The sequence below is a fragment of the Erinaceus europaeus genome, chromosome 5, assembly GCF_950295315.1.
Source record: "Erinaceus europaeus chromosome 5, mEriEur2.1, whole genome shotgun sequence".
In the NCBI taxonomy this organism is placed as follows: Eukaryota; Metazoa; Chordata; class Mammalia; order Eulipotyphla; family Erinaceidae; genus Erinaceus; species Erinaceus europaeus.
This window is the reverse complement of record NC_080166.1, coordinates 82,076,108-82,093,534: the sequence shown is the minus strand read 5'-3', so window position 1 is coordinate 82,093,534 and position 17,427 is coordinate 82,076,108. Positions and strand designations below refer to the sequence as shown.

The 17,427-nt window shown below is 41.9% G+C and overlaps 1 long non-coding RNA gene across 2 annotated transcripts in view; it reads right to left on the bottom strand.

Annotated features, from left to right (window-relative positions):
* Positions 1 to 17,427, bottom strand: part of LOC132538625 (uncharacterized) — a 126,462-nt gene that overhangs the window by 46,990 nt on the left and 62,045 nt on the right. For both annotated transcript variants that reach the window (XR_009549975.1, XR_009549974.1), the window contains exons 3-4: positions 3,099 to 3,196; positions 237 to 328 (exon numbers count right to left, since the gene is read on the bottom strand). This is a non-coding gene — a long non-coding RNA (uncharacterized LOC132538625). The remainder of the gene's footprint in view (positions 1 to 236; positions 329 to 3,098; positions 3,197 to 17,427) is intronic.

The following is a 17,427-nucleotide window of genomic DNA, read 5'->3' as shown; positions in this document are numbered from 1 at the left end:
TGAGTTTAACTTAGCTCGTCTTAGATTGTGTTGCGTCCTGCATGAATAAAGAGATACTGCCTACAGCTCAAACATGAGTCCCTGGTCGTCTGTTACCCGCCTGTGCCCATGAAGCCAGCCCGGCGAAAACAACCTAACCCATCGAAAATGACACAGGGGTGTCAGATGACAGTGCCCCTGGTTAAGCACACACAGAGCCAAGTGGAAGGACCCGGGTTTGAGCACCCACTCCTTACCTGCAGGTGGGCTGTTTCACGAGTGGTGAAGCAGGTATGTAGATGTCTGTCTTTCTATATTCCCCTCCCCTTTCAATTTCTCTCACTCCTATCTAATGAAATAGAAAAAAAAAAGGTGGGTGAAGGAAATGAAATGGACCCTGGATTCCATAGTGCAGGCACCTAGCCCCAGGGATAACTCTTGGAGCAGAAACAAACAAAACTGTGGTCTCAAAGATGTTCACCAAAAAGAGTTCATTAGGAGACAATTTCAACAAAGTATGAGAAAGTCTGAGAGACTCACAACAGAAGCCAAAGAGATAAAGAATATAGTAACTGAGTGAAAAAAAAATGCAGCACCACCAGGAGAAAGATGTCACAGGTCACAGTGGTCAGCTGGTGGATAGGGTAAAGAAAAAAATTAAAAAAAAAAAAAGACAGCAATGGTGCACCTGGTCGAGCACACACATTACAGTGCATCAGGATCCAGGTTCAAGCCCATGGTCCCCACCTACAGGAGGTAAGTTTCACAAGAGATAAAACAGTGCTTACAGCAGGAACCTCACATCTTCACTATAGAGCCCCTACATCCCCCAGTCCTGGAACCCTTGGATAGGGCCCACTTTCCCGTATGCATCTCCCAATCCAAACCAAATAATATTGCATCCGCCGATCACAACCTAACCAAAGCAACGATTGCCACCTCAACATGCTTCACCTCAGACTGTATCCAGAGACTTCACGTGTGGAATGACAACCCTTCAGCTTCATTACTCGGGTAAGACCTTTCCTTTTATAGTACACTCTAATTTCATCTCAGGTAGTTCACTATCTAACAAAGTCCCATAACCTAGATATACACCAGTTTCTGTGAGAGAGAGCTTATGTGCACACATATCCATAAACTACTGCAAAATATATACCTGAAAGCAGAAGTACACTAGAGTTTGCAGTGAATACCTCCCTAACACTTCCTCTCCACTATTCCAAGCTTGGGATCCATGATTGTTCAACAAATTGTTTGGCCTCATATGTTAACTCTCTTTTCAGTCACCAGGTTCCAGATGCCACCAGGATGCTGGCCAGGCTTCCCTGGACTGAAGACCCCACCAATGTGTCCTGGAGCTCCGCTTCCCCAGAGACCCACCCTACTAGGGATGGAGAGAGGCAGACTGGGAGTATGGACCGACCAGTCAACGCCCATGTTCAGCGGGGAAGCAATTACAGAAGCCAGACCTTCTACCTTCTGCAACCCTCAACGACCCTGGGTCCATGCTCCCAGAGGGATAGAGAATGGGAAAGCTATCATGGGAGGGGTGGGTTATGGAGATTGGGTGGTGGGAATTGTGTGGAGTTGTACCCCTCCTACCTTATGTTTTTGTTCACTAATCCTTTCTTAAATAAAAAATTAAAATAAAACAAACAGTGCTTGATCTGTCTCCCTCCCTCTCCTCGTTCCCTCTTTCTTTTTTTCTTTCTTTCTTTCTTCCTTCCTTTCTTTCTCCTTCTTTCTCTCTTTCTCTGTATGTCTCCACCCAAACTAAATAAAAATAAACAAAATCTTTAAAGATAAACAATATAAAAAATAAAAAGATAGCAAGTGAGTAGTTCAGGTGGTGGTACAACTCATTAAACTGTAAAGGTTACCATGTGCAAAGACCTGGGTTTATTCCCCTCATCCCCACCTGCAGGTTTGCAGGTCTCTCTCTCCTCACCTCTGTTTCTTTTTGTCTTGTCAAAAAGAAATAGAAAAAATGGGAGAAATGGTTTCTGGGAGCAGTGGATCTGTCATGCAGGCACCAAGCTCCAGTGATAACCATGGTGGCAATTAAAAAATAAAAGACAGCAAAAAGAGAGAAAGAGAAAAGAAAAAAAAAGTTGGAATATACCTAAAATAGGCTTCCCAGCTTTTTCCAATATGAAGACCCCAAATCTCATCAGCTATATTCTTACCTTTAGGTTCCTTATTATTAAACAATATTTTCTGCTTTATATCTTAATGCTTCTTCAGGAAACAAGTTTCAGGTGCTTCCATGATGCCAACCTGACTTGCCTGGGCAGATAACCTCACCAATGTGTCCTGGGACCCCACCTCTCCAAAGCCCTGCCCCACCAGGGAAAGATAGAAGCAGGCTGGGAATATGGATCAACCTGCCAACACCCATGTTCAGCAGAGAAGCAACTACAGAAGCCAGACCTTTCACCTTCTGGACCCCATAATGATCCTGGGTCCATATTCCCAGAGGGATAAAGAATAAGAAAGCCTCCAATGGAGGGCATGAGATGTAGAGTTCTGTTGGTGGGAACTGTGTAGAATTGTACCCCTCTGGGAGTTGGGCTGTAGTACAGCGGGCTAAGCACAGGTGGCGCAAAGCACAAAGACCGGCATAAGGATCCCGGTTCGAACCCCGGCTCCCCACCTGCAGGGGAGTCGCTTCACAGGCGGTGAAGCAGGTCTGCAGGTGTCTATCTTTCTCTCCTCCTCTCTGTCTTCCCCTCCCTCTCTCCATTTCTCTCTGTCCTATCCAACAACAACAACAACAATAATAAATACAACAATAAAACAACAAGGGCAACAAAAGGGAAAAAAATAAATTAAATAAATATAAAAAAAAGAACTGTACCCCTCATCCTACGGTCATTACTAAATCAATAAAAAAAAATAAAAAAAATGAAGATACTGAGAAGCAAAAAAGAGTAATGGGACAATATCAAAATGAATAATGTTCACATATTCACAAAAGGGAAACACAGAGAGAAAGGGACAGAATTCTCTTTTTTATAAAGATTTCTTTATTTAATTTAAAAACTAAAGATAGAAGTTGAGACAGAAGTGGGAGATAAAGAAGGAGGAAGGGGTAGAGAGAGAGGAGAAAGACACACCTGTAGCATTGTTTCTTCAGCAGTTATGAATCTTCCTCTCTACAGGTGGGCAGGGGGGCTTAACCAAGGCCCTTGCACACTGTAATGTGTAGAGTTGCCTGCAAACTTGAAGAAGATATATAAATGCAATTAACTGTCTACCACAATGATCTACCCTGGGGCCATATCTATTCATATTTAGTACAGGATCCTGTACAACCTTTGAGTCCCTGTCAGACTGAGCTCACAGTCCATAGTCACAGCTGGGAACATTCTAGGCTGCCCTCATTTCAGAACCAGCTTGAATGTCAGAGTAGGATGGCTCAGCCTCTTTTTAGAGAGGGGCAGTCCCTACCATTGCTGGTTCATAGTGAGGGTACGGTCCTAAAGAATCTAGTTACCTTTCCTTTATTAAAAATAAATAAAATATTAAAAAACATATTTTGAAGTGTTGTGAAGTTTTACTTTTAAAACATTCACAGTCTTGTAGACCTACTATGATGCCAACCTGACTTCCCTGGGCAGACAAACTCACCAATGTGTCCTGGAGTCCCACCTCCTCAGATCCCCACCCCACTAGGGAAAGAGAGAGAGACAGACAAGAAGTATGGATTGACCTGTCAACGCCCATGTTCAGTGGAGAAGCAATTACAGAAGCCAGACCTTCCACCTTCCGCATCCCATAATGATCCTGGGTCTATACTCCTAGAGGGATGAAAAATAGAAAAGTTTTCAAGGGAGGGGATAGGATAAAGAGTTCTGGTGGTGGGAATTGTGTGGAATTATACCCTTCTTATCCTATGGTATTGTCAATATTTCCATTTTTTAGATAAAAATTAAAAAAAGAAAACAAAAACAAAAATATTAATAAACACTAAACTGAAAAGCTTCTGCACTGTAAAGGTTATGACCACTTTAACAGAAAGACGCCTAAAAGTGTGGGACAGGAACTTTCCACAACACACATCGATAAAGGACTAATAACCAGAATACATAAAAAGCTCAGTAAATTCAGCAACAAATGCTGGAGAGGATGTGGGGACAGAGGAACCCTTTTACATTGCTGGTGGGAATGTAAATTGGTCCAGCCTCTGTGGAGAGCAGTCTGGAAAACTCTCAGAAGGCTAGACATGGACCTTCCATATGACCCAATAATTCCTCTCCTGGGGTTATACCCCAAGGACTCCATAACACCCAACCAAAAAGAGATGTGTATTCCTATGTTCATAGCAGCACAATTCATAATAGCTAAAACCTGGAAGCAACCCAGGTGCCCAACACCAGATGAGTGGCTGAGAAAGCTGTGGTATATATACACAATGGAATACTATGCAGCTATCAAGAACAATGAACCCACCTTCTCTGACCCATCTTGGACAGAGCTAGAAGGAATTATGTTAAGTGAACTAAGTCAGAAAGATAAAGATTAGTATGGGATGATCCCACTCATCAACAGAAGCTGACTAAGAAGATCTGAAAGGGAAACTAAAAGCAGGACCTGATCAAATTGTAAGTAGGGCACCAAAGTAAAAACCCAGTGGTGAGGGGTAGGCATGTAGCTTCCTGGGCCAGTGGGGGGTGGGAGTGGGAGTGGGCGGGAGGGATGGGTCACAGTCCTTTGGTGGTGGGAATGGTGTTTATGTACACTCCTAGCAAAATGTAGACATATAAATCAGTAGCTAATTAATATGAGAGGGGGAAATCAATTGTATGTCTCAAAGTTTCTCAAAAGACAAACTGAATCTTTTTAATATATAGGCTATGTATTTGATATGCGGACTCTCTCAAAAGCCTAGACCAAGTAGATTAGAAGCTTCCAATAGCACAGCTATATACAAGATACTGGGTACTGTCCAGCAAACCATAACAAAGGGACTTTTCAAAGTTAACCCAATTAACAAATAATGTGATGATAATATTAACTATTGATTGTCTTTTTGAACCCTAAGACAGCAGGAACCTCACATCTTCACTATAGAGCCCCTACTTCCCCCAGTCCTGGAACCCTTGGATAGGGCCCACTTTCCCGTATGCATCTCCCAATCCAAACCAAATAACATTGCATCTGCCGATTACAACCTAACCAAAGCAACGATTGCTACCTCAACATGCTTTACCTCAGAATGTATCCAGAGACTTCACGTGTGGAATGACAACCCTTCAGCTTCATTACTCGGGTGAGACCTTTCCTTTTATAGTACACTCTAATTTCATCTCAGGTAGTTCACTTTCTAACAAAGTCCCATAACCTAGATATACACCAGTTTCTGTGAGAGAGAGCTTATGTGCACATGTATCCATAAACTACTGCAAAATATATACCTGAAAGCAGGACTACACTAGAGTTTGCAGTGAGTACCTCCCTAACACTTCCTCTCCACTATTCCAAGCTTGGGATCCATGATTGCTCAACAAATTGTTTGGCTTCATATGTTAACTCTCTTTTCAATCACCAGGTTCCAGATGCCACCAGGATGCTGGCTAGGCTTCCCTGGATTGAAGACCCCACCAATGTGTCCTGGAGCTCAGCTTCCCCAGAGTCACACCCTACTAGGGAAAGAGAGAGGCAGACAGGGGGTATGGACCGACCAGTCAACGCCCATGTTCAGCGGGGAAACAATTACAGAAGCCAGACCTTCTACCTTCTGCAACCCTCAACGACCCTGGGTCCATGCTCCCAGAGGGATAGAGAATGGGAAAGCTACCATGGGAGGGGGTGGGTTATGGGGATTGGGTGTTGGGAATTGTGTGGAGTTGTACCCCTCCTACCTTATGTTTTTGTTCACTAATCCTTTCTTAAATAAAAAATTAAAAAAAAAAAAAAAGCTCAGTAAATTTACCACTAAGAAAATAGCTCATAGGGAGTCGGGCGGTGGTGCAGCAGGTTAAGCGCACATGGCACAAAGCGCAAGGACCGGCATAAGGATCCCAGTTCGAGCCCCCGGCTCCCCACCTGTAGGGGAGTCACTCCACAGGCGGTGAAGCAGGTCTGCAGGTGTCTATCTTTCTCCCCCCCTCTTTGTCTCTCCCCCCATTTCTCTCTGTCCTAACAATGACGACATCAATAACAACAATAACTACAAAAAAAAAAAAAAAAAAGACAGCAAGGGCAACAAAAGGGAAAATAAATAAAATAAAAATAAAAAAAGAAAATAGCTCATAGAGCCTTAGATTTGAGTCAGAGCTCACCAACCTGTAGTGAGCAATTGAGAAGGGAGGCAGAAGTAGGAAAAAAGAAAACGTGACACCTGAAGCCCTGCTTCACCATTTGTGAAACTTCCCCCTGCAGGTGGGGACTAGACACTCAAACCTGGGTCCTTAAGCATGATGTGTGTGCTCTACTGGGTGTGGCATCCCCCAGCCTCCTGGGCATAATATCCTATGAAAAAAAGTTGACAGGCGCCTACCCTACCTCTGCACTTTTGTCATCTCCCTAGGGGAACACAGATCTAGCCATGAGTATCTAGAGCTTACCTGCATCATGAAAGCTAGGTTAATACAGAGTAAAGACATAATTGTCAAAGGTGGGTGGGTCAGGGCAGGATCTACGGAAGTAGAGAGTTAAACAAATCATCAAAGAACACATTACAATTAGCAAGAAGATGGGAACAGAAGGGGGCAGAGGGAGAATTCCAGGGAGCTGGGCAGTGGTGCACCAGGTTAAGTGCACACGGCATGAAGTGCAAGGACCCACACAAGGATCCTGGTTCAAGCCTCCGGCTTCCCACCTGCAGGGGGGGTCGTTTCACAGGTGGTGAAGCAGGTTTGCAGGTGTCTCCCTCTCTGTCTCCCCCTCCCATCTCAATATCTCTCTGTCCCACACCATAAAATGGAAAAAATGGCTGCCAGGAGCAGTGGATTGTAGTGCTGGCATGGAGCAGGAAAGTCCAAGTTGAAGGACTAAACATGCAAAGGTCAGGAGGTAAAAACAGGTTTTATTCTGAGGCCCTAAAGAGAACACTGAAGGATTTTAAACAGACACAAAATTATTGGGTACAGGGAAAGTTAACCAGCAGGCAGGAGTATCTGGAATGCAGGGCTCTAGCCTAGAGGAAATGACCAGTGTCTGCCTCCAGCAAGATACACCATCTTACAGATGGGGTGTGTGCACCCCAAGCTTGCTGAAGAAAATGTGATGCAGAGGGGCATCTCATTGATGTGTGTGCTCATCTAGTTGAGCACACACATCACAGTGCACAAGGACCAAGGTCCAAGCCCTCAGGCCCCCAGGGGAAGCTTCACAAGGTGACCCAGTACTGCTGGTGTCTCTCTTCTTCTCCCCCCTTTCAATTCCTCTCTGTCTCTACCCAAAATTAATAATTAAAAATAAACAAAGGTGAGATGGGGGTATTCTAAGTCTTCTGCTTTCTGATCCTTTAAGAACTGCTAAGTCATAAGAGTGCCTGCTTGTGGCACACACAGAAAGTGCACATGTTACCATGCACAAGGAGCTGGGTTCAAGCCCCTGTCCAGACCTTAATAAGTGGTGAAACAGTGTTACAGGTCTCTCCTTCACTCTCAAGTTCTGTCTTGTCCAATAAAATAATAAATAAAAATTTTTGAAAAGATAATACTGATTAGGAAACACTTTTTAAAAAATAAAATTACTAAGTCTTATCACCTTCCTTTTTAGAGGATCCCACATTTAGAATGGTGTAGTCTAAACCCAGGTATTTGATAAAGGGTCACATCAGTCAATACTGACACACATTACTAATCCCTGGAGGCATCTAGAAGTCAAAGGACACACATGAGGGAAATAACTAGCTTTCACCAGCATAAGTATGGGAAGAAAGCATAGTGGTTATGCAAAAGACTTTCATGCTCAAGGTTCCAAAATCCCAGATTCAAATTTCTAGCACCACCATAAACCAGAGCTGGGTAGTTCTAAGAAATAAATAAACACACACACACACACACACACAGAGAGAGATAGGAAGAAAGAGAGGGGATGGAGCAGGAAGGAAGGAAGGAAATAAGGAAGGAAGGAAGATAGGAAGGATAAAAAGGAAGGAAGCAGGGCTGCAGGTGTCTCTCTGTCTCTCTCCTTCTCTATCTCTGTTGCCCCTCTCTATTTCTCTCTGTTTCCATCCAATAATAAATAAATGAATAAATTTATTTTAAAAGGAAAAACAAAATGAAATTTAAAAAAAGTAAAATTATCCTGGTGCTCCACTCAGCATTTAATAGAGATGAATCATGGGGCAGGAGTTGGCTCAGTGGTGGAGCACATGTCTTGCATGTGTGAGACTGGGTCTGATAGAAAAAAATTAATTTAATTTAAAAAGTTAAAAATATTACCACTGGTGATATAATTTTGCTCCTCCCACTCTGCCTTTGAGTCTACTATTCCAGAATGCCTCCCTTTTTAATTTTCTTTCTTCCTTCCTTTCTCTGTTTCTTTTTAAAAATTTTATCTACAAAACGGAGACCCCCAACTCATCATCTGAACTATTCCAGCCTTTAGGTTGATGATTAGTCAACAATTTGTTTGGCTTTATATGTTAACTTTTATTTTTCAGCCACCAGGTTCCAGATGCTAACATGATGTCAACCGGACTTCCCTGTACAGACAACCCCACCAATGTGTCCTGGAGCTCCGCTTCCCCAGAGCCCTGCTCCACTAGGGAAAGAGAGAGACAGGCTGAGAGTATGGATCGACCTGCCAATGCCCATGTTCAGCGGGGAAGCAATTACAGAAGCCAGACCTTCCACCTTCTGCACCCATAATGACCCTGGGTCCATACTCCCAGAGGGATAAAAAATAGGAAAGCTATCAAGGGAGGGGGTGGGATATGGAGTTCTGGTGGTAGGAATTGTGTGGAGTTGTATCCCTCTTATCCTGTGTTTTTTGTCAGTGTTTCCTTTTTATAAATAAAAATAAAAAAAGATTTTGTTCATTTATTCATGAGATAGGAGAGAGAGAGAGAGAGAGAGAGAGAGAGAACTAGACATAACTCTGGTACATATGCTGCTGGGTATAGAACTCAGGACCTTATGCTTGAGAGTCCAGTGCTTTATCCACTGTGCCACCTCCTGGACCACCCCTTTTACTTTTCCATCATAGGAGAGGATTTTTTTCCCCCTGTCATCACTGGGGGCTTCACAGCTACAGGTCGACTTTTTTTTTTTTTTTTTTTCTGACAGACAGTGACACACAGAAAGAAAAACACCACAGCACCAAACTTCCTTCAGTGCAGAGGGTTCAAACTTGGGTCGTGACCATGACAAGGCGCAATCACTATCCTAGTGAGTTACCTTGCCAGCTCAAGAGAATATATGATTTCCTTTAGGTTGTTGTTGTTGTTGTTTTTTGCCTCCAGGGTTATTACTTGGGGCACGGTGCCTGCACTATGAATCCACTGCTCCTGGAGGCTATCTTTTCCCATTTTTGTTGTCCTTGTTGTTGTTATTATTGTTATTGTCAGATAGGACAGAGAGAAATGGAGAGAGGAAGGGAAGACAGAGAGGGGGAGAGAAAGACAGACACCTGCAGACCTGCTTCACTGCCTGTGAAGTGACCTCCCTGCAGGTGGGGAGCCGGGGGCTCTAATCAGGATCCTTACCCCAGTCCTTGTGCTTTGTCCCATGTGTGCTTAAGCCACTGTGCTACTGCCAGGCCCCCTCCTTTAGATTTTAAATGCATCTCACTTACCTAAAACACTTTCCCCCCATTTTTTTCCTGGTGCACCAACTAGGACTTCCTTTACAGAACAAGAGTTCTAAGCAGAGAAAACGGATGTCATTTGTTGTTGGACAGGACAGAGAGAAATGGAGAGAGGAGGGGAAGACAGAGGGAGAGAGAAAGATAGACACCTGCAGACCTGCTTCACTACCTGTGAAGCGACTCCCCCGCAGGTGGGGTGCTGGGGGCTCCGGGATCCTTAAGCCGGTCCTTGCACTTTGACCTTTGCAGCCTGACCCCTGGCCAACTCTTTCTTATCCACTAATTTCTAACTTCAGGCCAGGCTTAAAGTAACTTTCTTGATGTCCTTTAAAACATTTTTTAAAATTTTTTTGAGATATTCTGAAAAGGGTTTTATTTATTTTTGATTCTCAGAGGTGTCAGACTCACTAGACTTTTTATGCAGAAAGGTACTGGGTGATCTGAGAATGGGATAAGCAACAGGTGAAGCAAAGTCCAGCAAAAACAGGCATTAGATTTCTCCTCTTCTGCCACTACTTTCCTCCTCTTTTTCCTCTTCCTGCTCCTTCACCTCTATCCCTGTCTCTCCCCCCTCTTCTTTTTAAAAATATATATGCTTCAAATATTTTATTTATTTATTTATTTATTTATTTATTTATTTATTTATGAGAGGGATAGGAGGAGAGATAGAAAGAAACAGACATCACTCTGGTATATGTGCTGCTGGGGATCGAACTCAAGACCTCATGCTTGAGAGTCCAACACTTTATCCACTGCACCACCTCCTGGGCCACTACCCCTCTTCCATCTTCTAGATTTAATTATTAATGAAAGAGAGAGAGAGAAAGAGGGAAGGGGGAGGGAGGGAAAGAGAGAGAGAAGGAGAAGAAACCAGAGCATCACTTGGGCACGTGCCATGCAGTAGATGGAACTCAGAATCTTACGCTTGAGAGTGCAAAACCTTACCTACTGTGCCACCCAGTTATTAGATTTCTTCTCTCTCTTCCTCTTTAAAAGAAAATATTTTTATTTATTTTGCTTTGAGAGAGAGACACAAAGATAGGTAAATAGATAGATAGACAGACAGACACCAGAGCACTCATCAGCTCGGGCTTATGATGGGGCCCGTATTGAATCTGGGACCTTGAAGCCTCAGGCATGAAAGTATTTTTTTTTAATTGTTATTAATTTATTTATAAAATAAAAAAAATATCAACAAGACCATAGGATACATAGGGTACAATTCCACATGATTTTCACCACCAGAGTTCCATATCCCATCCCCACCCTTGAAAGCTTTCCTACTCTTTATCCCTCTGGGAACATTTTAAATAACCATTATGCTGTCTCCCCACTTGTTCTTTAAGATTAACCTTATTAATGAGAGAGTGAACAAGAACCAGAGAATCACTTAGGCACATGCTATTCAGGGGGTCGAACTCAGGACCACATGTGTGAGCATTCAGCCCTTTGTCCACTGCGTTGCCAGTCACTAAATTTCTTTTTTTTCAACTCCATCATATATGTATTTTATTTTACTTTAAATTATTTAATGGCTAAAGAAGTTGTGTAGTATGTACTCCATGAAATACTATTCTGAAATTAAACACACACACACACACACACACACACACACACACACACTTATTTCTATACTCTGGGGTCCATCTCCTTTCTAAGGAGTGAGCCCTCTCATTCTGAGACTTTTTTTATTTATTCATTTTTAAAATAACTTTTATTTATAAAATGGAAGCACTGACAAGACCATAGGATAAGAGGGGTACAATTCCACACAATTCCCACCACCAGAACTCCATGTCCCATCCCCTCCCGTAGTTTTCCTATTCTTTAACCCTCTGGGAATATGGACCCAAGGTCATTATTGGGTGCAGAAGGTGGAACAGTCATTAAATTTCTTAAGATGACTGGCTTTATCCATAGCCTGGTACATGGGGGGAGGGTACTGGCCCTGTGGTGAGTGGACAGTGTGAAGTGTCTGCTGTGGCCTTGAGCCTCTTTCTAGGTCCTACCTTCTAGGTTTGGGGTCAAGTTCTTCCCTTTTGGGACCTCCTCGCTAGCTTCCTGAAGTCTATTTAGCTTACTGACACTCCCATCTGGTATCCTTTTCCAAAACCATTCTCAGCTTCATGCCTCACTACCCAAGATTAGCATTTTAATTTCAGGGCTTGGGAGACAGAGAAGCGGTACCTAAGGCCCCAGAGACTACAGGCTCAATTCCTGGCATTACCACTGCCAGAGCTGACCAGTGCCCTCAAACAAACAAAAATAAACCTATATTATTATTATTTTTTAATTTCAAGATTTTTCCCACTTGATTGTTAAAAGAGCAGCAATTAAACCAAGTTACACCCATATGTGCAGTGATCTTTATGAAGTTTTTACATTTCAGAAGAAATTTTACAGTGATTTATTATTGGTTTACGATACTATAGAATTTCAGGGATATAGCTTTACAACTCTATTTAACCCAAAATCGGAAGCATTTCATACCAGTCAGGATACATTTGAGCTGGGAGTCATTTCACTATGTAGATTTTCCTTCCATCTAGCTCTTTTGAAGAATGAGGAAGTTCATTGGGACAAAAGCTAATGATGTACTTAAAAACTGGTGCCATGCTTGGCCAAGCTCAGCGAGTGTCTTACATTCTTGTAAATCCTCAGGCCACCTTGTAGCTTAGTCGGCAGATTACCATCATTGATTTATTGCCTTCCTTCTTTGATATGAACTCAGGAAGTGATTAATAGTGGGCAAGTTGCAGCAAGGTGTTAAAGTCAATGCCTGTCTTTTCAGTGCCAAGGCTATAGAAAAGTTACTGGGCTTTTCTAGACTGTAGTGTTTGTATTAAGCCCAAGCATTGATGAAATTGATTCTTGTATAGGAAAAGTCACAAGTGGTCCCACATAGGTTTGTAAGTTGTAAGCAGTTTGCACCAGGGTTCTGTTGTTGCCATTTTTAACTGGTCTAAATAATTTTAAAGTTAATATGAAAGAAAAAGTGTCAAAATATAAAAAAAAAAAAAAAAAACCCTGAAAGAAAATAAGGCAGTGAAAGGGACCTTGCCATACCAGATACTGAAACTTCCTCCATGTCTACTACAATCATAATATGAATGCTGGCTCAGAAATGAATGAATTGATCAATGAGAGAGTACAGAGAACACAAACACTGATTCAAATAGATTTCCCAGATCCTTCCAACGTGAAGACCCAATTCTCATCTGCTGTATTCTTACCTTTAGTTTCCTGATTATTAAACAATTTGTTCTGCTTTATATCTCAATGCTTTTCAGCCACCACGTTGCAGATGCTACCATGACACCAACCTGACTCCCCTGGGCAGATGTCCTCACCAATGTGTCCTGGAACCTCACCTCTCCAGAGCCCTGACTCACTAGGGAAAGATAGAAACAGGCTAGGAGTATGGATTGACCTGCCAATATCCATGTCCAACAGACAAAAAATTACAGAAGCCAGATCTCCCACCTTCTGCACCCCGTAACGATCCTGGGTCCGTGCTTCTAGAAGGTTAAAGAATAGGAAAGCTTCCAATGGAGGGGATGGGATGTGGAACTCTGGTGGTGGGAACTGTGTGGAATTGTAACCCTCTTATCCTACGGTCTTGTCAATCATTATTTGCTGTTTTTGCCAGGTTATGTTGTTTTCGCCGGGCTGGCTTCACGGACGGGTAACAGACAACCCGGGACTCATGGCTGGGTTGTACGCAGTATCTCTTTATTCATGCAGGACGCAGCACAATCTAAGCCTAGCTAAGCTAAACTAAACTAAAATGAACAATGTTGTCTTTATATATACTTCCCAAGTAGGGCGTGAACAGGATGTGACATAGAGAGGGTGGAGAGAAAAGTGACTGGTGAAAATCAGAGTGTGACAAGGAGAGGGGGCAGAGCAAAAACATATCATGAACCAGTGAGGATTGAACCAATGCCCTGGAGGGAGGGTGGTGCTTGTTAACAGCGGTTATGTAAACAGAATGAAGTGGTTATGTAAATAGAATAGTGTTAAGCAGGGGGGATTTAAACCAAATGAAACAGAAGGGTTTTTTTAAAAGCATACCAACAAATATTAAATCAATAAAAATATTTATTTACTTAAGGAAATGATATATCAAATCAATACAATCTCAATTTAATATAATTTTTTTTTAAAAACCTGAGCACTGATCAGCTCTGGCTTATAGTGGTACGGGGGACTGAACCTGAAACTTCAGAGCCTCAGGCATGAAAGTTTCTGCATAACCATTATGCTACCTACCTCACCCTCAATTTAATATAATTTGTCTCACAGATTAATCCATGCTTATATTCAAGGGAAAAAACACTCAGGAAAAAATTATTAGATACTACAAAAGAAGAGCTGAAGGAGGAGAATCAAATATTATTTAAAGGACCTAAATTGGGGGTGAGAGTGTTTTGCAAATGCTTAACACAGGTAGACAGAGATTGAACCCACGTGTCAATAATTGTACTGTAAACCATTAACCACCTCAGCCCACCCCACCCCCCCTAAAGAAAAAGCAAGAGGGGGTCAGGAGATAACTCAGAGTTAGAGGATAGAACTTGTATGCTGGAAGCTCCAGAAGTCCCAGGTTTAATCTCAAACACTTCCATATGCCAGAGCTGAGCAGTGCTCTGGTCTTCTCTTTCTTTCTTCTCTCTCATTCTTGTAAAAGTAAATACATAAATCTTTTTTTAAAAACAATCACTTAGTATATGGTGATACTGATATGTTGATTTAATGGGAAAAGGAAGAACTTTCCTATAAATAATATCAAAATTATGGAATATTCATAAAAATAATAGATTTGTGGGGGGTTGGGAAGTAGCTCAATGAGTTAAGCACAGGTGGTGCTAAGCGCAAGGACCAGTGTAAGGATCCCGGTTTAAGCCCCCGACTCCCCGCCTGCAGGGGAGTCGCTTCACAGGCGGTGAAGCAGGTCTGCAGGTGTCTATCTTTCTCTTGCCCTCTCTGTCGTCCCCTCTTCTCTCCATTTCTCTCTGTCCTATCCATTGACAATGACATCAATAACAACAATAATAAAAAATAACCATAAGAGCGATAAAAAAGTAAAAATAACAACAAGAGCAACAAAAAAGGGGAAAAAATAGCCTCCAGGAGCAGTGGGTTTGTGGTGCAGGCACTGAGCCCCAACAATAACCCTGGAGGATTAAAAACAACAAATAATAGATTCGTAATTTACAACAAATGCACAGAGAAAATTGCAGCTAGAAAAACTATCTAGGTCCAAAAATATAAGAGAGAAATGTTCAAATGTAAAGAAGATAATTATAAATAATCTTGGAGAGAAAGTAGGGGTCTTTATGGGAAAGACAGAAAAATCCATGAGCCATTAGGGGAAAAGGCAGACCCGACTGTCCCACTAAATCTACAAGGGCAAAAAGCACCATTGTCAAGTTAAAGGACAAATAATAAACTGGGGAAATATTTTGTGGCATATTGACAAGCTATTAGTTTTCCTTATATACAACCACTTTTGCAAATGGATTGAAAATAAGAGATACAATTAAAAAATGGGCACATGAGGAGCATAAAAAGGATTATGAAAAAACACGTTTCAAAATCTTAAATTGAGTAAATCTTAAATTGAGTAATTGAGAAGAATGAGATTGAATTGGAGAGAAGATTATAAACTTCTTATATTTCTGCATTAGTTGAATTATTTACAAAGTCTTCATAATTTTTATGGGTTGAATCATGTTCCCTCTGAATTCATGTTGAATTCCCACCCACTCCTCAGTACCTTAGAATGTGACTTTGCTTGGAATTAGTAGCAGATTTAACTAGTTAAGCTAAAATGAAGTCAGATTGGAGTGGGTGTCCTTATAACTGGTCTGTTAGAAAGGAAATTTTAATCAGACAGAAAATCATGGAGAAAAGATGGTTTGGAAACACAGGGAACAAGAAAGCCATCCCCAACCACATACAGAGGCTTGAGAGAGACCACTCCTTTATAGCCCTCAGAAAAAGCCAACAGTTGATGCCTCCATCTTGGGTTTCTGGAATTGTGAGACAACATACTGCCATTGCTTCAGTCACCTAATTTCTGGTACATTGTTATGTCAACTCTAGAAATCAAATGCAATTACAGTTGAAATAATAATACCAATGAAGTATGTTTTAAGAGGTGAGGAATAAAAGGAACTCTATTTTCTCAGTCTACTCATTACAGAAACATTTATGAAGTACCTATAATGTACAGTATCTTTTATTGATTCTTTGACTTCTTTGTCCAGAAATACTTCAGGATAAGAATTCACATCCAGGGGCCCGGCAGGTGGTGCAGCCAGTGGAGCATACACATCATGCTCTAGGGCCTGGGTTCAAGCCCTGGGCCGCCACCTGCAGAACTACAGATGTTTCTCTCCTTTGTTGCTCTCCCCTCTCCACTTATCTCTGTATCTACCAATAAAAAAATAAATAAGACTAACGTCTAGAGTTGGGTCAGTAAAATAGCTTAGATAATACATATGCACTCCTGGAGGCCTCTACAGAACCCTGCCTTCAATGTTGAACAATTGTAGAAACTGCCCCACTCTCTGAACAGAGGCTAGGTCAACATACTCTGCCACTCAAGGTAGACTGGTCCTGAAATGAGTGCTGCCTAGAATGTTCCTAGCCATGACCATGGAATGTGAGCTCAGACTGACAGAGATACAGAGGAAACACAGGCTCCTGTGCTGAAGATGAATAGACATGGGCCCTAGACCAGATCAATAGAGTTTATAATTAGCAGTATTTATATACTTTTCCCATATTTGGGAGCTTCTCTCTGCTCTTATTCAGCTGTCTAGTCCTTTTCCCAACTCTGACACCATCTTCCCAGACAATACTCTTAGCCCACCTGCATGTTAGCTGTTGGGCTCAGTTAAAAATTAATAAAGTCATAGGCCCCTTCGAATATACCTAAAATAGACCTCCTAGCTTTTTCCAACATGAAGACTCCAAATTTAATCTGCTGTACTCTTACCTTTAGGGTTATCATTATTAAATAATTCATTCTGCTTTATATATTAATTAACCAAGTTGCAGATGCTACCATGATGCCAACCTGACTACCCTGGGCAGACAACCCCACCAATATGTCCTGGAACCCCACCTCCCTAGAGTATCACCCCACTAGGAAAAGATAGAGACATGCTGGAAATATGGATAGACCTGTTAATGTCTATGTCCTGTGGAGAAGCAATTACAGAAGCCAGACCTCCCCATAAAGATCTTGGGTCCATGCTCCCAAAAGGATAAAGTACAGGGAAACTTCTAATGGAGGGGATGGGATATGGAACTCTGGTGATAGGAACTGAATTGTATGAAATTGTACCTTTCTTATCCCAAAATCTTGTCAATCATTATTAAATCACTAATAAAAAATGCAAAGTTAAAAAAGAAGACAATGAGTAGTATGCTTTGCTGTGTGCACAACCCAGATTCCAGACTAGTTCTCAAAGCACTAGAGGAAGTGGTGTGTTTCCTGATCTCTATTTCTCTATCTCTTTCTATCTGAAAATGCCACCTTGGAATGGTGATGATGTCCCAGTGAAAACAAAAAAGAAATTCATATACAAATTTTACAGATGGTAGTAACTTCCCCAGTGTCCCACAGTGAATAAATTGTGGGGCAGGAATCTGTCCAACTTGAGCACCTGT